Genomic DNA, 23,615 nt, shown 5'->3' with positions numbered 1-23,615 from the left:
AATTCTTTTGAAGATGATCAGTCTGATCAATTGGAAAATGTCCTCATCCATATAGAGTTGGAAAGATAAGCGTTGGTCTTCAAATCTCATGTTTCGGTGAGTTTTCTTGAATCCTCCCACTCCCAGCTCAGAAGGTGGAGGACTGATGAGCTCTTCTGTGATTTTAATTACCTCAGCATCTTCTGTTTGTTTCTTCTGTGTTAACAAGGGTGATATATGCATCAACATAAAGGAACTCTTGGATCATGAGATGTGATAAAGTAATAGTTTTAATCCTGAAGCTGCACAAAAATCTTCATGTGAAAGGAGATAGTACAAGTAGTTTGTATCACTCACAAAGTATAGCTGCAAGTCCTGTTTACATCAATTACAAATAGGGATGCTCAAGCTCCTTACCCGCCTTTTAAAAACTGAATTTGCCTGTTTTTTCTACAATTAAAAACATTGTCTTTTTTTTTTCCTCATGTGATTCCCAGTAAGTATTGCAGACAAAAATATCTGGTGTTTGCTAAATGTAATGCATGCAAATGTATGTAGAATATATTAGTACTGGAGAAGCATCATATTCAATGCAAGTGAGTTGCCCACATCCGTATCTGGAATGTGGGCAAAATTTCATGCAAAAATATTAGAATGCATTTTGTTACTTCATGTTCACAGTCACTGTTGCAAAGAAATTTAAATAAGATTGAATACGATAACAGCCTATCTTTTAAAAAGTCATGACGGCATTACAGCAATTGTGCTGTATGCTATTTTTATCACACTTTCTTTATTTTCATGCTCACATGTACACAATTCCAGTACAGCGTGCCAGAAGGGGATACAGAACCGTAGCTGGTGTTCACAGGAGCAGCGCAGCGTAGTGCAGCTCAGCTCCTCATGGAGCTCCAGCACTCTCAGTCCTTCCTGTGCTGCCCCGGAGGCTGTGGATGCCTGTGTTACTGCAATGTAAATGTTAACAAACATAATAAGGAAACATTGAAACTGTGTGTACGTAACTTTATATATATATATGTGTGTGTATATATATATATATAAAAGCTTTTTAAAGTCTGTTGGTTATTTGCATTATAAATGTTATTTTGATAGTTTTTTTTAATGGTTCAAAATGCTGTCCTTTAAAATTGCACCACGTCCCTTTATGTGCAGAGACACTCTGCTCCTGGAAGGCTCCTTTGCCATCAGAGGAGGTAGCTGCCTTCCTCAGCTTCACCCCCATGTGCCACCTCTGACCATTAATGCAAATTGGAGGCCGGATGAGAGTTGCTCTGGATTTAAATTGGTGCAACTCAAAGCAGAATCTGTCTCCAGTTCACGTTAACAACTGCAAGCGGGAGAAGCCGCCTGAACGGATAGAGAGCTCTAATGAGACCGTGCTCCTTCACCCGTGGCCATATCTGTGCCACCTACTCTCTCTTCTATGCAATTAAATGAACTTGATTCAACAGTTAGTATTTTCAGTTAAATTCAGAAAAGAGCGGAGATGAGAACAAACGAGGAATCATATTTGCATGTTTAAAAGTCTTTCTCTCTAAAATCAGTGCTTACTTTTTTTCTTGGCAATTGCACTTAATCGTTCCGTGGCATGCACGGCTGCCCTTCAGGGACGGTGGAAGGCACACTGTCTTTTCAGTCTTGCTTCTTGGAGCACCTGAGGCATTACAATAACACACGCCTGCTGGTGCCTTTTTATTCAAAGGAAGTTCAAATAAACACCAAGAGATTATCTGCTCCTCCAGACAGCAGTTAGTGGCAGAGTGAGATTTCCACGTAAAGGCACTGTCTGTCAGAAAAGCAAATAGAGGATGCTGTGATTTTTGTATGCTTGACTAAGGGCAATATTTATTTCATCATTTGAGAACTTCCATGAAGGACGTTATTCCCATTGTGAGCGTCAAAAGGTATCTTCAGTGTCTTGCGGCAGATACCCTAAACTCCCTTCTTTGATAAAGTACCTTTTGTCAGCAAGTGTGTATGTTGAAAATTAGCAGTTCCTTCAGTACTAAAACCTTGACATTGAATATAATTGAGGAGGTTAGTGTCAGCATGTTCATAAGTATTACCTGTCATTTGAAATATGACAGCGCTATAACTGCGGGACCTTGGGGACTTCAGTGTGCTGGCACTGCCATCTGACTGCCGTGGAGTCAGTGAGACAGCCTTCGCAGCGACTTCGACCCTGAGATAATTAACGTGGCCCTGGAGGCTTCTGCCTTTTGCTTTTGCGCACTTGTTGTTTAATAAGATGCTTGTTGCTCTGCTCGCCTCTGATGCGGTAGTGTGCCTTGAGGGACATGGGGTCCTTCAACTTCTGCCACAGTGGGTTCAGGTAACGTGGTCTGTGCATCCATTTCTTTCATTTCTAGCGAATGAAAATATTGTCGTCAATTAACCAGCTATACTTGGTGGCTTGCTTTGTTTCTGAGAGGATGCATATATTTACGCAGTAGGAGAAGGCGGTAAAGGGGAGGAAGGAATGTTTGAAACCTGACTTGTCTTCTGGCACTTGAATCGTACAATGATGTCGGATGGTAAAATGTCATAATGAGACCCAGAAATGAAAGGCCGAACGCAGAGCTTTGGGGCATGATGAGCGAGGTGGTGGCGCTCGCTGTCCCAGCGGCATGGCCTCGGGGCGGGACGCTATCAGCAGCCTGGCACAGACATGTCTTCAATCGCTGCCGTTGGTTGGGACCACAGCCTGTGCTTCATAAATTCTTTTGTGGTGCATCACTGAAAGCAAAACGAGCTCTTAACAAAAAAGGCTAAAAAACAGAGCTGGAAAGTTTGAAGTATCTATGTGAAGACAAGCTGAACAACGGTTGTTTTATTTCTCTTCTGAATACTTTTTCACTCTGTGAAATGGTGCTCTGCAAAGGGTTTTGCAGAATTTGGCTGCATTGTTCCAAATACATTCATGGTAATACATCGACTCACATGGCTGAGCTTATTTTTGAGTATCTTAAGAACTCAAAGCAACAACAATAAATCTAAATAATCAATTTCGGTGGATGGCATTATTGAGCCAGAGTGCTTTCACAGTGGTGCATTTCAGTCATATCAAAAGCTTCGCAAGGTCATCTTGCTTTCAGGGATTTTTTTTTCCCTTTTTTTTCGTTTTTCTTTTTTTCTACCCAGTTAAACAAAGCTTAGAATATTCTCATTTGGTTACTTTAAAAATCTACTTTTTAAACTGTATTTATATCCAAAAGATACAGAAAGTACAACTAACGTATCCTGGAGTGTACAACCCCCGAGAGCTGTAGTTACTGTGTGTAACTTTGATTTTGTCATATAAGAACAGACAAAACTGGAAAGATGTCTCATTACACCCATTTGGTTTGAAATACTTCTGATCTGCCTTGCTTGTAGGGAATATCATTCATAATTAGAACTGGGAATCAATGGAAGGTAATATTGAACTGTGAGTTTGGCCATTTTAGAGAAATGCTTTTAGTAAAGGAGCTTGGAAAATACTATCAAATAAATGCTGAAAAGATTACAATATAAAACACAATACATCTGCAAGGACTGGCAGTGTAGTAACATATTTCAAGTTCCTTAGTGCATTATTTCCATTGTCGTGATACAGAATGAAAGAGGGAAATACAGCAGTTCTGTTCTAATAATCCAGTGCTCATTCAGGAGTTAAAGCCAAGATGACTGAAATCTACAATATACTAAAGACTCATAACACAAAAGAACGGGAGAATGAATATAAATATCTTTTCAGTTATAGACATTAGGCTTTTATTGTATAGTCCACCATTAGGCATAAAACATACGAGAAAACTGTCTACGTTAGGCTGTTGAAATTGTACTGATTTACAGCTCTCCTGTACTCTCACTTTGCAAATATTAAAGGAAAAAATCTGAAAGTGTATTGAGAATTTTATGTTAGTACATTCATCTTTGACTTTTGTTCAGGAGTGCTGTGTGTTTGGCTGGCATGAACTTTTTTTTGTTTGTTCTAAAGCACAACTCCAGCATTTATTGTTCAGTTGTAACCTGGCTGTCTAGAAAAGCAGGAGTGTGATGCATTGTTCTTTCTTAATATAATGCTTTCATTTCTCTTTAAGAATATAGGTTTAAATATACATCTTAAAAACTTTGGCTCACGTGGAAGGGAGTGCACTGAACAAAAGAGTTCATGTTTACCAGGAGTGTTGGTAAAATAGATTTGACTGAAAAAACATATAAGTATTCAGATAATTCCAAGTTGATCTCTTTTTGCTTAAAAACTACTTTTTTTTTTTTCCCTGTGAAGGTAATTATGGGAAATAAGTTGATCAACTGTGGCTAATTGGAATTAATTATTGCTTGGATTTCAATCAGCAGTGACAGAAGACTTACATGTTCAAAAGAATATACAAACTCAAGGTCTACTGGACCTTATCCAAAGCTCATTGACGTTGGTGGGACTGTTCCCACCAGGCTCAGCCAGCTTGGAGCCCAGCTGCTCAGGCATCTCGGGTCGCACACTGCTTTAATTCTGCCTTGGCTTCTGTTCTGAGGCTGCAGGTTCTTTAGTGGGGCTCAGTCAAATAGATAAAGAACATCATAGGATCTCAGAGGGCTTCCAGTGGTGGAAAGAAACACACTGTACTGATAGATGCTCTTTTTCACAAAACCATTCATCTTTTATTTATCTGAAAACTATGAAGTTCTTGCTATTTTCCCAGTAAATGGTGGAAAATAGCTAGAATTAAATGAGTAAAATTAACAGTAATAAAGTTAGGGAAGCATGAAATTAAAAAAGTGATTGCAGTAATAAGGTGTAAAAGTTTTCCAGAAAGAAATAATACCCTCTTGATTTGGTGAAAAACAATATTAGTACTACTTATTAAAGAGGAATGCATTTATATTATCAGTATCTCATCTGCAAGGACTATATACTTTTTGGATTTACCTGCTCTGTTCTATTTGACTACTTCAAATTAACACACTTAATTGCTAATCAATTTGTCCTCCTCATTTTAATGATAGGTAAGTATTGCTAGCTTTGTTTTAGAGCCGAGGCTTACGAGAAAAGTAGTCAGGATCTGTTAAAAAGGGCTTTAATTTTAGGTGCTCAAAGTTGTTTAGGCCTACAAAAGGGGTTAGGTGCTTGCCAATATCTCAAATAGCTTCGTTTACTGCAGTGTGCAATCTTATCTAATGACACATCAATACAAAATATATATGCAGTGTTTGCAACACGGCCTCCTCACCCGTCCATCCCTCCAAAGGACAGCATGCTTCCAAGGACACGGGGAAATGCTTATTCTTGCCTTTTTACTTTTGCCCACAAATACTGATGTGCTCTCCACAAAGCAGAATGACTTTAACAAGGGGTGGAAGAGGAGTATGAGTAAAGGAAAGGGAGTGTGGGGCAAGACTGAACTTAGAGGTTGCAATTTAGTAGTTCATTGTTATTGCAAGAGATGGGGTTGGGTCTGAATTTGGCTCTGCAGAAACCAGAGAACTTTGAGGGCTTGTGCTTAGGTCAAGAGAGAAGCAAACCAGCTGAGGGAGATCCTTGTCTCCATCAGTCCTAGAGCTGTTCCATATGGCACCTGGCATGTCAATCCTGCCCAAGTGTAACTTCCCCCAACGATATCTGGGATTTACCAGTGGAAGGATTGAAGTAGCCCAGTGAAATTTTGGTTCAAGAATGGTCAGCAGACCAGCAAGAAAATCCTACCTTGTGTTAAACAAACTGCGTGTCTTATGGCAGTGTTAGTTTTTTTGTATACAAACATGATTGATTACCGTTTCACTAAAGTAATAATAACTGAGTAACTGCTGAGATTCGTTTTCCCAGGGATCTTCATTAAAATGCAGATAGAAATATCCCAATAAACTTAGAGAAGATATTCAAGGGAGTATTATTTTAATAGACTGTTTTCATGAAAATAACTTTTCCTTTGAATTAGCAATTGAGTTCCCTTGAGATGCTCTCCTTTTACAGCTCTTCAGTTGGCTGGTTCATTTGGTTTTGAACAGCTCTAACAGATCTGGAGAAGTTGAAAAGCTTGATAAGGTCAGAATAGTGAATGCCTGCTGAAAACAAGTCTTTTTCACTAAAAATGCATCTAGTTCTTTGAATGCATTTCTATTCATCTTTTTTATCTCCATGTTAGAGTTTCACATCTTATATAGAAATGTCATCACGTCTTTTTTTGAATATTGAGCTTTGCAGAGCTGATCTTTATTGTTTTCTTGGTTCTTGCCCTTTTAATAACCTTTAAATATAGGTTCACTCCTTGCTGGCATACCAGTTACTTTGCCATGAGGATTTTAAAAGGAATTCTTACAGAAGGAGTACTGTGTTCTGGGCAGCCTTACATTTCCTGTGTGCTATTATCTGAGTCGCATCAGCTCAGTGGCACATTAAGTAATACACTGTCATATTCTGTTGTTATGGAGCGGTTCCCATGAACTAGCATTAGTTGTATCTTATGTAATAAGCCTATCTTTAGACTGATGTGCAGGCTTTCACATTCAGAGCCAGGCAGGAACATAGGTGATGTTTCATTTCTACCATTATGTCCATTTTTTATGCACATAATGTAATCAGCACTTGGGAAGTGAATGCTGTCGCTTTTCACGCGTGTTAAAAGAAGATAGCATTTCTTCAAAAAAACGTATTCTGAAAAAAAAAATGATGGGGAGAGAAGCAGAATGCTTCCATTTGTGCAATTGTAGTGGTCCAAGTGGAGATATATATGTATTTTTAAAATCCTAATCTGTAACAAAATATAATAGCCTGCTGCCATGCAAGAGGTCAAGACTTTTCTTAGATATCTACTGCCATTGGCAAAAAGTAGCACAGTCTGCATGACCTTTGAAGATCACTAATTTCTTTGTTAGACTGCAGAGGGCATGGATGTCATAGAGCACTTTCTGTTAAACGGCACATATTACTTCAATATCAATGTCACACTGTCAAAAAGTGGCACTTTGTTAAGATAATGTGACCTTTAGAATAATAATCTTTCAGTCCTTTATTCTGTCTTTAGTACTGTGAATCTGTGCTTTAATTCTTAATGCTTTCGATAAAGTAGGAATAACACAGTTGAAGTATTTTTGTTATTTCCCTTCAGCTGTATAAGATACATTTCTTCATAAACGGCACAGGTGTCATTTTGTCTGTGAAAAACTTTTGTTTGCTGACTGGAAACTGTACATCTATTCTAAAATGTAAATTGTGTAAGCATTTGCATACTTTAAAAAAGAGGGGTGGGGGTGGAATCTGATCTAATAATGGGTATCAACTGCTTTCCAATGGCTTTTATAGAGGGGAGAGAGGGGCCAAAATTGCCCTGTGAGATTTGTGCAAGGTTGTGTGTTGCAGGAACAGAAAGATGCTGTGCTGAAACAGTAGTTATTTTAAATAAGAATGTTAGACATACAGGTTTGACTGAATGCTATTTACTATTTAGCATAGAATTAATAATAGCATAGAATACTATTTAATAGCATAGAATACTATTTACTGTTGTTTTTAACATTAAATTCCGAAGATGTTTTTAGTGTGTTGTGGTTATTTTTTAAGAAACCCCAGCTTTAAGATTTTTGTTCTTAATCAGTCCTGATTTAGCACTCTCTGAGTCACAGGTTTGGATCGGTTGATTTCCCATCTTCTTGCTTGGAGCTGCCCCATTGAGCATGAATCACACAATATGCTTTGGGTCAAGGAAGCAGACTTGTGCATTTCAATAAACGTGTTGGTTTTAGAAGTTACCCCCCCCCCTTTCTTTTTTGAATAACAACCAATCAGATTTAGCTGTCTTGCTCTGCTTATCTGATGAGACTTGTGTTTTAGTAATTTTTTTCCTTCTATTATGACGCCTATAGTCATAGAATAAGATCCTACTACTAGAAGTAGGAACCAGAGGTATGCTTGATGACTTCTTCAACCTTGCCGTGGTGATATAATTCCAGATGAAGTAGAAATACAATAGCAAAATACAGTTTAGTAGATGCACTCTTTAATTTTTTAATCAAAATTCTAGAAATGTTCACATCACTGTAAAGAAAAGCATTTTCACAATACAATCAGCTGTTTAAAAAACATGGTTCTCTGCAGTAATGTTACAGTATTTTTTTAAAATCTTATAATTGTACATAGGCCTTAAATTTCAAATACAAAGATATTTGTAAGTTGACGTTTAAATACCATTCTGAATTGTCACAGAATCCCCATATAAAATTTCAGCATTGTTATTGTACTTGTGTAACCAACTAAAAATTCATGCTGAAATTTGAAAAGCATAGCTTATGTTCCTTCTCAAAAATGTTAAAGAAACAAAACCAAGTATAACATTTTATTTTGTGCGTGCATAAAATTTGAGTGTTGGGTCATATGTTTAACAGCAGCTGTTTAAGTCTTATGTGACTTTGCCACTTTTTTTTTTCCTTCAATATGTAGTAAAGTTTAGTAAGATTTCTGAGAAAGACATTGACTTTTTAAGCTCCTTTACATTTTAAAATTATGAAGATTTACAAAGAAGTTGATCTCGTATTTCAGTATCAGAAACAATCCCCACAAGGATGGGTTCCTGGGAGGAAGCTCTGTTAACCTGTCAACAAAAATTTCAGAAATGGAGCTTATCAGAAACCTAGATTATTTTTTTATTTATTATTTTCCAAAGGAAGAGAGATTATATAATGTAATTCAAATAAAAAGCTTAATTTTTTTCGTAATGGTTATGTGTATGATTATTGCTAACAGCAAGCTTTTAGGCCTTCTAACGTCTTCGATAAAAAAAAACTCGTCTGCAAATGTTTCCTACTGTTTCCAAATGTATTGCAGGACCATAAAAAGTGCTGGAGAAAGAATAGGCACAAGTAATGATAGCTTATTCTCATAAACCTTTTAATATCTTAAACAAAAATACTGGACACCCGGTAGATGTATAGATTTTGTTAAACCTAATATTTTAGCTCAGGGAACCCATTTGGCACTTAAAGTGAATCTCCCAGATGGTAACAATATCATTAAAAATTCATCGTATAACCACTGGACCTGCCTTTAAAGACTTTTGAACCGCTGAGGCTTTCTAATCGTACATTGTTGCTCTAGTTCACCAGTGAAGCGAATCCAATGACTTTTTCAGCATATGGCCTACTTCTGCTAATGAAAGTACAATTTATTCACTTCAACATATAGATTGTAAAACTAATCTTCTGGTTGACACATTATGCTCTTCCGCATGTTTAACTTACACTTCTTTGGCTTAGTGAAGATACAGTAAATCAGAAGAGACACATCAATCAACTAGGCATCATTTAAAATGCAATTAGCATTTCGGACGGGAGCTCCGCCGGCATCAGGCAGCAGGCCGCGCCGCTGGGCCTGCACCAGGCATGAGTTTGTCCCCTCGTGCTCTGTAGGGATCTTCACCATTCGGGGACTAAGAAACAAAGCGACAGAATTATGAATAATGTTGTCTTTAAAAAGAAGCCTGTTTATTATTTTCATCTTTTCACAAAATATTTTTTTTCTCAACTTTTGTATCTTATTTTGAAAGAAGGCAGATTTTACCTGTTCCAAACAGCCTCCAGCTGCTACTACTTCCAATGTAATCATGGTGCATCTTCTTGTTTTGCCATGAGAAATATAGTCATGGCTCTTGAGTGCTTTATCCAAATAGTTTTTGAAACCTTGGTGATGCCATTTCATTGTGTGTGTGTAAAGTCTATAGGCTACATTAGAATCTGCTCCATCAGTTCCTTCAGTTTAAACGCGGCCAGCTTTCACTTGCAAAGTTTACATAGCATGTGATAAAACCCAGAGTAGGAACGAAGTGATGAGTGGGTGTAACCCACTCCATTGCCTCACCATTCCTCCATTGGGAGACAGCAAGCATCTCGTTTGTCAGAGTAACAGGCGCTCAGGCTATTGCCAATGGGGAGAAAGGGAGAAAACTGGCAGGCTGAATGGCATCAGCTGTCTGCTAAAGGTATAGGAGGCATTGGAGAGAAACTTTAGACTTGGAGGTAATAGGAATTGCTTTTTAGATATTATTTTCTTGGTTTAGGGGTAGCATTACCACTTCATTACCAATTCATTCACTGATGGAGTTTTTACCTTTGGGCTTTCTTGTTCCTACTTACTGCTATTCACTTTCCTGAAATAACTTTAGGATGGTGAAATTCATCAGAAAACACTGGGACCTTCATTTGTATTGGATCTGTCAGTGCTGAAGGTGGAAAAATACATCAGCCGGCTCTTGATTTACTTTTCACTTGCTTTCATGGGCGAGCTAGCTCATTTTGGCCTCCAGCCGCAACGAGACGGCATTGAGGCTGGTATTGCAGCCAGGGGAGCAAAGATGCCATCAGCCCCAGTGCTGCTCTTCTTTGGGCCGCATGAGGGACAGTCCTTGCTGCCAGTAATGTGGCTCCACTGGGCAGAGGCTCCTCACAAATAAACGGTGTGGCCTTGTGCTAGGAGGTCCGTGTGTCCTGTTGGATACCTGTATTTGCCACAACTACCTACATTCATATAGGTGTGTATGTATATATATATATATATATATATTTATATATATATATATTTATATATATTTATATATATATCCTCTATGTAGGAGTCTTGTACTTCAGTCCTTCTGGACAAGGAGGCTGTTTCTCAGCCGGCTTTATGATAGAAAGCACTTTCCTTATCCTGTTCCTCTGCTGTCTGGCTACAGCAGCTTTAAGTCTGTTCAGGGTCATTCTAATAATCAGAAACACAATGTATTGGCACTAAATACTTAAACGTAACAGCTGTTACTGTCAATATCATGTCCGAATAAGGAATTTGTTGCCACAAAAATAGTTCAGCAGTCTTTGAAGCTTTTTAAGCAAATACAGAATAAATACAAATTATCTGGTGTATCGTTATAGAAAATGTATGCATATGGTTGTATATAAATTTGTGTGTACTTCAGTAAATTGAATAATTTATGCACAAAGTATCAGACATTCTTTTTAAAAAACCAACAAAGCACAGCACAGATGCAGCAGGACATGCAGAGGGTTCCAATTAGACTCTTTGACTTCAGACTCTTGTCTTTTCACAACACTCCGTTGTAGACAGCATTGAAAGGTAACTTAAAGGTTCATTAAGCAGCATTCAATTAAAAAAAAGCTAATTGTCTTATGTGGCCAATGCACCATTACGCTCTGAACTAGTATGTCATATTTATTAAAATTTGATGTTCACTGCCTTCCTTTTCAAGTCACAGGCGTAAAAAAAAAATAATATATGGAATTTATATAGTTTTCATTGTGAGGTTTATTTTAACGTATTTTTCTCAGTTTATCTAGCATTTCAGGCTATAAGTCATAAACCTGCCTGGAATACCTCTGGGGATTTTGATGTTTCTACATCAAAGTGACCTTTTGTGATGATGCTTTTTTTTTTTTTTTTTTTTTTTTAACTTATAGGGGAACAAATTGTAAGAATCAGAAAATAAAATTAAAGGAAACAGTTGTAAATACTTCTTTACCCCACTTCTTTTATGCCATTTACATATACAATAAAAACTAGAAAAAAAATAGTGTCACAAAGTCAAGGCGGCGCTCCAGTCCACTGTGCTGCTGTTCTTCTTCTGTGTGTTAAAAAAGAGAAGCAGAGCCCAAGCTGGAACTGATTGGGTGCACAACTTCAAGATAAGTTATCTTCTTGGTTTATGAAATTTAACATTAAATAACAAAATGTGTTTCATTTGATATTCAAATGAATACATCAATATTTGATATATTGATGTATTCCACAATCACAAACTCAATTTTTATAATCCATTTATGTTTTGGAGTTTGCTGAGAAATGGAACCAACCAAAAGTAATGCAATGAAACTTGGCATGTTGAGCTATGTAAATCGTAAGACTTTTTTTTCTTTGAATCACGCAACCAGTTATGGCATTTTTAGTCAGGATTCAATTAGTGACTTTGTTTCATAGATAAATGTATGTCTCTGTACATAGTATTAGTAGTAATTAGTAAAAAAAAAAAAAAAAAAAAAAAAAAAGAATTGTGGTTTACGTACAATGGCCCTTGAAACTACTTGACCTTTACATAAAACAAAACAAAACTGTTTTATTACAAAATGTAAATACTATGTGTATGTTTGTATTATTGTGGGATAAACATTTCACAACCATTAATTCTAATCTATCCTCCACCCCTTTTTTTGTGTGTATCTTAATGTCTTAGTAGAACACGTAACATAAAGCCAGCAGTGATTGGGACATGCTATCTGAGTCTCACAGTGACAGTTCCCTGAATATTCAGATTCATTTGCATTTACTTTCTTACACATTTATGCTTCAGTTTCTGCACATAATGCAAAGGCTGATTCATCTGTGACATAATTCCAAACCCTTAACCTAAGATGACTTCCACTGACTTAGCATATTGCCAGTCAAACCTTATGTATTTTATCTCAGCATCTTTGACTTTTTTTGAATTAGTGGTTTGTTTTCTGAAACTCTGAAGTTGCTATAACATTTGAGAGATCCCTTTTTCTCCTTCATCTTTCCTTTGCGTATGCAGTATGTGAAGTAGACCAACACAATCTAATCTTATTTCATTCTCTTATTTGCATCTGTTTCTTATTTATCTCTGGTATCATGGTTGTATCATGCGATATGGTTTTGTATCATTTATGCTTCTGCATAAATGAAGAATTAAGAAGACTAACGTTTCTTTAATGCTTTCACACTTCAGCAGTATCACTGGTCTTTTCTGATTCAAGGTCATATCTTGTGCATACATATTTCTGACCTCGTTGTACCTGTAGAACTAATGATAAATTTTCCTGTTCAGTTACATAATTATAGTTATTTTCTTGTCTTAGATAACTTGTAGTTTATGCTGCTTTTTTTTTTTTTTTGATATCTGAAATGTTGTGATAAGAATAAAAAGTGGTATAAAGCTTCTTGTTTACTGCTGCTTCAAACTACAGAGTAGATATGTGGAAAATCATTGCAAATTCAACAAAAACTATTACACTGCATTTAAAAACTTAGACTGGACATTGCTTATTCCATCCTTCTTTCTTTTCTTTGGATCATGAATTATATTTGCTCATGTTTGGAATACTTTGTTCATATTCTAGGAGTTGCGTAATTAAATTATTACCTGCAGTATCACCATCTGCTTACGTGTTTGTGAGCCATTTCTAACCTGTGTATGTACACTTCATGGTTTCAAAGAAGTGCCAAAAAAGCAGCAAATGTACTCAGCAGATGGACTGAGCATTTCTCACCCTCCAAGCAGTCAGTCTTGACTTTTCTGGGTGTAAGTAAGCATATTCTGTATGAATCTAATTATTTTCTTTCAAAACAGTGTGTGGAGGTTTTTATAGTTTTAAAAATAAAATATACCTTCTAGGATGAAGGCACGTTCAAGTTCATTTCTGTGGGTAAACGTTTCAGAGGCGTACAGTCAAGCATGTTGTCCAACAAAAAGAAGTGCATGACTTCAATACAGAGGAAAAAAAATACAGATATGAAATCTGCATGGAAGAGGAACATGAGAAGTAAAATCTGTCTCCAGTGAAGTAATAGAAGAGCACACTCCCCAGCTGTAGTGTGGGTGGTGGTTAACTGTATGTCTGTAGAGAGCTGTTCATGAAGGTCTTTGGAAACCTCTATTGGTTCCAGATCTGTTGCTGAGTGAATTATGGTTTATAGGGGTATTGCTGTAATACCAGCCTACCTTACAAGGAAACTGGATACTTGTTAATTGACTGAGTACTCGCTGCTTGCAAAATGTTGCATGTGTTGCCAATAGACTAAGACTTCGGTCTTAAGTTACATCTCATCTCAGGCTAGAATCAGTCTTCATTTTTCATTAAAATTAAGAAAGTAAATAGTAAAAAGTCTTGGTGAGGATAGTCTTATCAGTTTAAATGAACAAAACAGAAAACACTTTCAGTTGTTAATAATAAAAGCTGTGATGCATAATGGAAAATTATTGCTGGGTCAGTTCTGCTGGACTTAGTGTATGGCTCAGAGAAACAGAGCGTACTAATTTCCTTTAATACTGTCAAGAGTTAAGGAGCCCCAGCAGTGCACAGGAGGAGTTTGTTATGTGTCAAAACCAAAACATGATCATCTCAAACATACGTGGGCTAGGAATTTCATAGATCGGGCAACCTGTGGAGGAAACATTATTAATCTTGGACTGTAGACTCAAACTGGAAATTCTTAATTGGCTCATTAAGTGACAATTCATTCTGTTTTTTCTTTGGCTGTATGAATAATCTAAGTTGTGATGGTGCTGTAAGAGGTTTTTGCTCACAGTACTCTGTTATGTAACACGTGCAATTTCTTGCTCATTTTGCGGTCATTTTGACCTTGATAAAACGGATGCTGTTTTCAAAGCCATCGAGCCCTTTCCTTCAGTGCTGTATTCAAAAACTCTGAAGTTAATACCCTCTCTATATTTCATACCCTTTATATTTATTTTTCGGTTTCTCATTAATTTAATAGATTGCAGTCCTCCTTTCCTCTTCGCTGGGAGATCACTATGGAGGACAAGCACCTTTTAACTTTAATGCCTAATGTTAGATGTGTACTTACAGGTACCCACTCAGTAATAGTGCCTGAAGTGAAGTGTTCTCCTTTCCCACACCCAAAGTTCCATGTGCAGTCATTAAAACTGTCAGGAGTTTTTTGATAATCTACATCTATAATGAGAGAGTCATCTCTTCATTTCAATGATAACTACAAAAATGCTTTTAGAACAGAGGTCAATGTCTTTTATCTGATTTAGTATTTGAGATCACCCAGCAGCTTAACAACCAGCCTGGATGTAAATTCCCATTTTCCAGCTCTTTGTGGTAGTCTGCTCTAGGTAACAAAGCTTACGGGCATTTAGCCAACCATCTTTTCAAGTGTCGCGTCTGCCTGTTTTGACATTAATCCATAAAAATAAGTTCCATATGTAGCCCAAATACTGGTCTTTGTGGGTCCCAAATTACAATGGGAATAATTAAAATATTTACTTTCATGTCCCAGATGGTAACTGTGGTAGATAATTTCATTCGCTGCAATTATTTTCGACTAAGTTTAGCAGTGGAAGAAAAAAATCCAGGATGGTTTTGTAATGGCATGCAGTCTTTAATTGGCTAAACTGGAGACTTAATTATTTCCAAGATGTAAAAGCAAAGGAAAAACAAAAATGGATTACAGGTCTGAACAGGTTTATGGACAGCTTACACATTATTTGCATGGTGATGTGACATAACGGTTGCTTTGGGGTTATTGTCTTTATATTCAGTGTGGTAGGCTTTTGGCGTGACCGTAACATTTATATTTGGGACTTTTTTTTGGCAAAATTATGAAGATAGGTAATGGTACTGACAGTTTTTGTTCAAGTAGATTCTGACCATGCATTTTGGAGTAGATAGCTGTGAAGTTAGTCTTCGAATCTTTATTCAGTTAAATTAAGCTGAGTTGTAGCTTTGATGTGTTTTTAAAGAGAAGAAATAAAATATTAAATAGTGTAACAAATATACGTGAAAAGTACTGTAATTGTAATGATTTTGTTTGCATTATTGGAATAAACCTAGTTGTTTCAGGCTGTATTTCGGTGGTGTCAATATTCAGTGATGAAGCAGTGGTTAATGACTTACTGAGTTTTACATTTGCATGCCTTTTGTCTGACATTTAGTCTCAAAACAGTGTTACGTTTAAGTGCTATTGAAGGTCTTTTATTTTTAATAATGTCCTTGTTCATCAATAAATTATGAAAGCCATGAGCTGTACTTAAAATAGCTCAGGGTGTTTCTTAATACCTTTAATACATACAGAAATTATAGGTATGCCTGTGTATCTAAAATAAAGGGAATTGTGTGTGTACACTGCTGGAGAAAAAAAAAAGCATTCAACGTTTTGCTCTTGAATTTTTCTTAATATACAAACTGCTTTCTAATGTGAGTTCTTGCTTCATCTTAATTATAAATTTAGTCATTTTAAATTTTTCATTAGCTTGGGTGACTTTTCACTTGGGACTGATTTGCTTCTCACTCCTTGATGTAAATCACGGAAAACTTTGTAGTATGAAGCTCAGTGGACGACAGTTCACTGCAAAAAACAGCCTAAATGAAGAGAACACTTCTGCTTTTTTAAATAGCATGGCCTGATCCTCCTTCCATGGAAGCTAATGGGCATCTTTGACATCACTTTTTTCTGAGCTTGAAATTAGGTCATGTATAAATAAAGCTGATTAAGTTGTTTCATGAGGGGAAACATTTCCACTAGGAAAAAAAAATATTTCATCCAAATGCACATTTTTATTTATAAGAGGAATAATTGACATGTGTAATAAAGCTAGGGATGTTCAGTTTTGAATGACGTTTCTGGGGAAACTAAAAATTAGTTTTCCACTTCTGAAGTTGAAGAAAATATGCATAGTGCTGTAGATCTGTTTCCTTGTTTCTACACTTTTTGTTCCTTTAGTGATATTTCATAAGAGAAAGAAAAGCTCAGAAAAAAAAAAAAAGCTCAGACCAGGGACCTAATAATAATAACTATAACAATTGACGCAATTTCTCAGAGGCCTTCTGAAAGACTAAAGAAGCATGTGAATGATGATCGGTTACAAATTCATTTATTCTATGAAGTCTTTTCTTCTTCCTTCAAGGAGAAACCTAAGTATTGTGGTGGAAAAGTAGTCAGGCAAGGAGGCTATTGTTCATATTCTGATATATATATATATATATATATATATATATATTTAACATGATATATATATATATATTTAACATTGTGTAAATATATAGGAATTTGCAGAATTTAATAGGTTATTATATTATTCAGCCTCACTAATAGCAATGTTTCTTGCACTGCTATTCAAAGTCACTTAAAGATAATATTTTTGGTTTTTGTAAAATTGTCTCCTTTGGAAATTGGCTTATTGATTCTCTTTGTTTTGTGGATTGTTTTTTGAGAACATTGGTTTCTTAATGGCTTCTAGCTCTGTACAAACGGTGATTTGAGAACTGGTGATTGAGATGATGTAGAATTAGGCTGGGAATAAAGTCAATAAAAAGCGTTACAGATCTAATGACATTGAAATTCCCTTGAAACTCTCAAGTGTTTTTAAAGCATGGTTGTCTCAAGTAGGGAGAGTTTCCATCTGTTCCTGTCACTGGGAAAACACAGCAGATAAAGCCCAAGCTAGGAAGCAATTAAATGTATTACTGCCAGATGAAGGAAAGCCGAAGTCCCGATTTGTTTTCCTCCTTCCAGCTGAAGGGTTCACTTAATAGGGCTCCTTAAAAAGGAAAAGCTTGCTTGCTTGCTCGAGTCTAGATCCAATCTTGTTATACCTTTGAAGAACTGGTATATTCTCATACGCAAGCCTGCTGAGCTGCTGCAGAGTCCTGGTAGGAATGCTTGTATTTCTGTCTTCTTGCTCCAACTCTGCTGAAGTTACTGAAAGGCTTTTTTTTTTTTTGAGATGTAGGAGAGCAATAGCAAAGTTGTACAGGAAGTTTGTGTGACGAAGTCTGAGTAGACACAGCCCTTACTTGTTTGTTTATTCTCTACTTTCTCACATAAAGATGCCATGAAGGTTATTTTGTACACATTTTGGTGACATGTAAACTGAGTCAAAGGCTGCAACAAATACTAACCACGTAAATGAAGTGCTTCACTTATTAGTGGTTCAGGAAGTCTGCATCATTCATGTGTTTCAAGGGTTACAAGTCAAGCAGTTTTTAGCAAACTGCTAATCTGCTGTGCTTGCTATATAGCTCTAGTTGCTTGCTATCCCATGAGTTTCTGGCAAATGCTCATACAATCTGATTACCACGGTTCACGTGCAAAGGGCGCTGGCCTGGGGACTACCTTGTCTCATTAATGGAAATGAATTTTGTATGCCATGGCTGTTACGTCTCTGTGTTAAGGCTTTTGTTTCTGTTTCCATTTCTGTCTTTTTTCGGTGTTTATTTTTTAGGCAGAAATGCCTGCATGGATTTTAAAGGCTGGTTCTACTACAGGTTTGAGGAGTTTTATTTTTGCATTTTTGCGTAGTGGTGTTATTTTTAATAAGAAACAGATGTATCAGCAGTAGAGAAAAAGAGAGAAATTGCATAATCTTTGTTCGTATTGAACCCTTTAGCACTGGTTGCACGCTCGATGAGTTCAGTGTAAGGACCAGGCGCCTTGGCGTGCTCGTGGCAGCGGTCCCTCTGTGAGTGGGAGGTGGGACCGCAGGCGCCCCAAAGGGCCCCGCCAGCCAACGTTTCTATGATTCCGGGACTCCTGTCAACTTTTCCACATAACTTTCCAGAATTAAGAGAATGGGTGTAAATGATGCATCATCCCATCTTTTTAAGAAGCTGTAACATGTTCTACTGTGAAATGAATGTTCTGTTTTTTGTTGTTTTTTTTGTTTGTTTTTTGCCGAACACAGAGAAGGTAGGACTTATTCTACTCTCATTGCCATCATTGGAAATTTTTTGGATTAATATTGCTATCTAAAGGAAATTCAAGAGCAGAACTAATTGTACATGTTAGCTGGTATGCAAAGTATTCTTAGTGACTGGTTATTCACTGCTGCTCTTCTGTGACTTTTGCTGTTTAAGGATTCTGGTATAAGCAAGTTGTCATTTTTTGATTCACACTGCTTTGTTGGAATGAAATGTTGTATGAGAACATGTTCCTGAACATGGGTATCCTGCAACTTCTCAAAGACCATCAGCACACATTTAACTGATGGTGTAAAGCTTCACTAGTGCAAACCATTGGTCCTTCTGCTCATGCACGATTCTTGCGATTTAGGTGGCAAATGCTGTAACACCTTTTAGCATCAGGGTCTGTTATACAGTTTATTGCTTACTTTAACTCAGTATACTAAGGTATATGTTTCTAGAATATTTCTTTCATCTTTGTTCTTGTCTTACTTCACACTTTGCTTATCCTCAGTTGTTAATGTCTTTAACTGAAAAACAAATATTACTGTGTAAACAGCTTAAGGTTTAATAGGCACAAAATGTGGCCTACCCTAAAAGATCAAGAAGGTTTTTAAAAACCTTTTCCTCTAAAGGAGCTGATATGTTTATTTTACATTGTGAAGTATTTATTATGCTCTCTTGAAGGCTTCTCTGTTTGTGGTAAAGTACTGTGTTTACTTTTTAAGAAAATATGACTTTAAGTTCGTTAGAGCAGACTCACAGTATTAATAAGAACTGCTCAGAGTTCAGTCTAGTAGCAGTCTGATAAATTTTGCGTGTACAAAAGTTGATCTGTCAACTTGTAGGTGTCAAAAGTGACTATAGCAGTCAGAAACGGACAACTGAGAATTGAGGTATTTAGGATAATGGGCTTCTCTAATTTATTCAGTGTAATACCATCATCTTCATCCATATCAGCAAGGCTGAGAAATGTACGTAAGTGATGACTGGGAGTCCATCAAATAGAGGCCAAAGACAAAATAGTGAACAAACTGAATACCCTGGAAGCAGCTCTCTCTCTTCTCCCAGGGCTGTGGTTATAGTTGGGTGGAGCTTGGCAGAGAAGAGCATCGGATCCAGCTGCTTTCCGTGAGTTAATTCTGGAAGGGCTAACACCAAAGTGCAAAATTCACCTTCAAAGGTACTGCAAGCATAGATACTCCTGATGTATAGAGCTTTATGTACAGATTCACTTCATCATAGGTCTTAAATGTGTTTGCAAAATGAACGATCTTCAGCTAAGTGAACAAGGAATTTTATAGTGTAAGATGTTTCCACACTGAACTGACTGCTGGCTGGTATGTAAGGGCTGTGTCAAGACTGTGGCAGAACTGCCTAACAGGTGTGGGTGCAGACAAAAGCATAAAGAAGGAATGCTTGCTTCGATTTTTTTGTTCCCAGGGATCCATTGAGGATTCCTCTGTTGACCTGAACTAATGCATCTTGGGTTTTGCTTTAAAGAGAAATCATAAACTCATTTCAGCATGTAGACATTGGCGCGTTCAGGATGCTGAATGTCACACCATGTTGACTATGTGTGAAATAACATGTTGTGATAAATTCACAGGAATTGTACACCATGCAAAATTACACCTCCAGGCAGACTCAAATGACCAAACTCTGACATTTCTCAAACTTGACAGCTTATTTCAGTGGAGATTTAGAGAGAGAAAAAAAAAGTCAAAGGACACCAAACATATTACCACTCCACTCTTTCCCTGTAGCTATAGTGACACTAAATCTTCTAATATTGCATGATATGGCAAATTAAGGTTTCCTTCTTGAGGTCCTACAAACGAGAGTAATGGCTCGAAGGGTTCATGCATGGCCACAATATGCAGAAACCACTTGGCACTGTGTGTCGTGCACTGGGTCACTGCAGCTGGATGGCTTCAGCAAATGTCGTCCTGCCTTGCCAGGAGCAGGATCAGGCCCTATAACAGGTGAATAGCTTGATTGCCTTCTGACGTGTTTGTGGAATGTCAGTGTGCCTCGGCACGTGTATATGGGTATTTAAATGTGCTTTCATAAATACGTTCCCGTCTTGGTTTGCAGAAGCAGTTGCCGTGGCAACCTTACTCTGTGTACTTGAGCTTTAACATTCGCGAGTTCACCCAGAAAATAAATTTGGTGTGATTGTGAAGTAAACTTGCTTATTTTCTGAATTCTTTGGATACAGATTGTTCAAAAACGCAGAAAATTATGGTGCTGCCTTGCTGTGTTTTCTGCTATAAACCATGCACAGAATCATTAAAACTGTCATTCATCAAAATATAGAAAAATTCCAATAACGCTACATTGTAAACGTTGCCATCTTCAGCTCCGTAATATATTATTTCTAAGGGTTCCACGTCATTGTTGAAATTGATAAAGCTCAATAAAAGCCCACTGAGCGAGAAATGGAAAAAATTATATAAAATACACTCTGAAATAAGCTTTTATTTCTTTAAGTACTGACCTATCCTTCTACAGCAAGTTAGAAGATCATAGGATGGTGACAATAGAAACATTTTTTTGTGTATCAGCCTTTTAAATATTTCATTTACAATATGATTTATCCAAAAAACTACTTTTAACATGAGACATTGGGGCTTCATATGTCATGTATCTTTCTGATTTGCTGGTGAAATCTTACTGATAAGATTTGCATACGAATAGGATTTACTTACTAATTAACTTACAAAGATTTGCTTACTAACAGGAAGATCATAGAACCTAGGTAAGATTATGATATATCTCCTGTGACCAGGTAGATTTGTGAAATTCATCCTAAGCTCTGAGAACCAGCCTACATAATCTAGTTTTGTGTTGTATCACCAGGAGTAACAGGGATTTTGTAGATGGGCTCTGTTCTGCACTCCTCCAAACCACTGTCGATTCTGGTTTTACTTTCTGGTCTTTGAAAGTACTCACCATCTTCAGCTGGAGCCTTAGCTCTTTTATGGGAACAAAAATTGTAGGAGATCAGTGACACATGCAGGTTTAATGGAGAAAGCCTCTGTCTGGAGAGTTGTTTTTTAAAACAGATTTTTGAATGTTGTACATTGGGGCGATGGATCCCTTCAGGTGCTAGACTGAAGTTGTAGAGCTGAATCATGTCCACCTCTTATCTTTGGACTAGGTTAAGGGCACAAAATCTTGCATCCCAGCTGCTCAGGGGTCATCTTTTGTGGTTCTTCCCCCTCAAAGAATGAGTTAATATTTTCATTGCTAGACTTTGGCAATGACAGCTTAAAACCGGGAATTCAGACTGTGTTGTTTATGATGTGGTAGCTCGTTAATAAAAGTGACTATTTTTTTCCTGTTAGCCAAGTTTCCTTAAAGTGTAATAGCCTGCAAGTGTACAGTTTTCAGATTGTTAAAGTTAAAATTACTAAGTTATTGTTAAGAAAAAAAAAAAAGAAAGTTAAATATGATTGACTGTAATTAGAGCAAAAAGTGTTTGGGGAAAAAAAAAATTGAAGTGAAATGTGCCCAAGCAAGTGACTGGCAAAATTAAGAAAAAGAAAAAAATAATCTATAGCACAAATTAGTCATATAAAATTAACTTTCCTAAGCAGTGCTATGGCCTCTTATTGCAGCTATTGCTGTCAGCATTTTCAAGTTAAACACCATTTACAATAATTTTATTTCACACAAAATTCAACTGTAAGCCTAAATGCAAATACCCCAATAATAGTTCTTTGTCTTTGTAAAGCTTTGTGTTTTTTTTTTTCTTTTAAAGGCAATTATTATGTATTGAGAAATGCGATACAAAATGTATTATTGATAAAACCTTGAATCTGAAAAACGTGCTGTGTAGGGAAACTGAATATTAGGTTAGAATATAGGCAGTTTGTATGAGGGGGAATGGTGTTCACAGAAGTATTTTGAGTGGGTTGCATCTTCTTCAGGAAGAGGAGGTTGCTGCTAACCCCCCGATCCCACTGAGAGTGAGGGGCAAGAGGTGTTCAGCTGGTGGCTTCTCCCTGGACCCACTGGTGGCTGCATTTAAACCGAATTATGGCAAGGACTGGCTGAAACACAGACTTGATTTCTTCTTTCATGGGCAACATTTTCTTGCTGCTATGCCCCTTCCAAATATATTTTGTTTGTTGTAACTGCACAATGTCTTCATGTTCCCGAAATGCTAAGCAGGGACAAGAACTACAGCACTTTTTTTTTCAGAGAACCCCTTGGTGTGAGGCGAGCTTTTCCCACCCCAGGGCAGCAGCTCCAGCAGCAGGCAGAGCTCTGTCTGCGGCACCTTAGCAGGGCTGGGGTTGCTGCAGGTGAACACCCCGAAAACTGAGCCAGAACCTACCAGAAACAGAGGGGAAAGCCGTTCTGAAAATGGAAGCCAAGTGAAGGCACCAGCATATATGACAAGAAGTGCACAGACTCTGTAACTGGAGCCATTTATACTGATCTGGTTAAGCTGAGGTTTTAATAAACCTCCTCGGTAGGCTCTGCGTATTTCATGGATGTTGTTAGTTCCTGCAAGATCAGTAAATATTTCTGAGTTTTGTTTCACCAGATATGTGTTTAAAAACTAAACGTGTCAGAGTAGAAAAGATCTATGTTAGTAATACATGCCCAGCATATTGGAGGCCACACATCCTCCGCTGCCTCTGCTTTAGCTTCGTGATGCTGGGCCAGGAGGAGCTTCCTGGCAATTCTTCTTTCACCAAGCCCCAGGACTTCAGAGGCTCTGAAAAGGCAGCAGACAGACAAATAGGTTTTTGTCATTTGTTTTTTATATAGTTGTTGTGCAGAGTGACAAAGAACTTAATTTTCCTCCTGTAACTAAACTGGTTGCCAAGCATGTATCCCAAATATGAGGAAAGGAAAAATCATTACCGCAGAAAATTACAGAAGAGATGATGGAAGTATCACATTTTTTTGGTATTACAGTGTACTGTAATGTTGCTGTTGACAAGGGCATCATAATCTCTTCTGCAAACAACTTTTTTTTTTTTTTTCAGGGACTTATCACTGGAGAAATTTGTCTGGGCCTGAAACTTGTCATCGTCTCATTTAACAAAGTACTAAATTGTTGTCAAATACGTTTGATAGACTTGTAGGTGTTGTGGGTGTTGATTTCTGGAACAAACACAGCTATTTGCCCTTCCAACAGATGATGATCTATCTGTTTTGGGGGTTTAACACTCTGTATAGGGAATACCGAGAAG

The 23,615-nt window shown here is 37.2% G+C and overlaps 1 protein-coding gene across 8 annotated transcripts in view; it reads left to right on the top strand.

The window, feature by feature from the left end:
• The window catches only part of NAALADL2 (N-acetylated alpha-linked acidic dipeptidase like 2), a 437,725-nt gene that overhangs the window by 172,322 nt on the left and 241,788 nt on the right, over positions 1-23,615 (top strand). Inside the window, exon 1 of one of the 8 annotated variants that reach the window (XM_040567014.1) lies at positions 17,313-17,373. The exons of the other annotated variants lie outside the window; for them this stretch is intronic. The gene's annotated coding sequence lies outside the window, so the exon portion shown is untranslated. Of the gene's footprint in view, positions 1-17,312; positions 17,374-23,615 lie in introns of those variants that run through there. 8 annotated transcript variants of the gene reach the window in all.

Source organism: Cygnus olor, chromosome 9 (genome assembly GCF_009769625.2).
Source record: "Cygnus olor isolate bCygOlo1 chromosome 9, bCygOlo1.pri.v2, whole genome shotgun sequence".
In the NCBI taxonomy this organism is placed as follows: domain Eukaryota; kingdom Metazoa; phylum Chordata; class Aves; order Anseriformes; family Anatidae; genus Cygnus; species Cygnus olor.
This window is presented reverse-complemented; position numbering and strand designations above follow the sequence as displayed.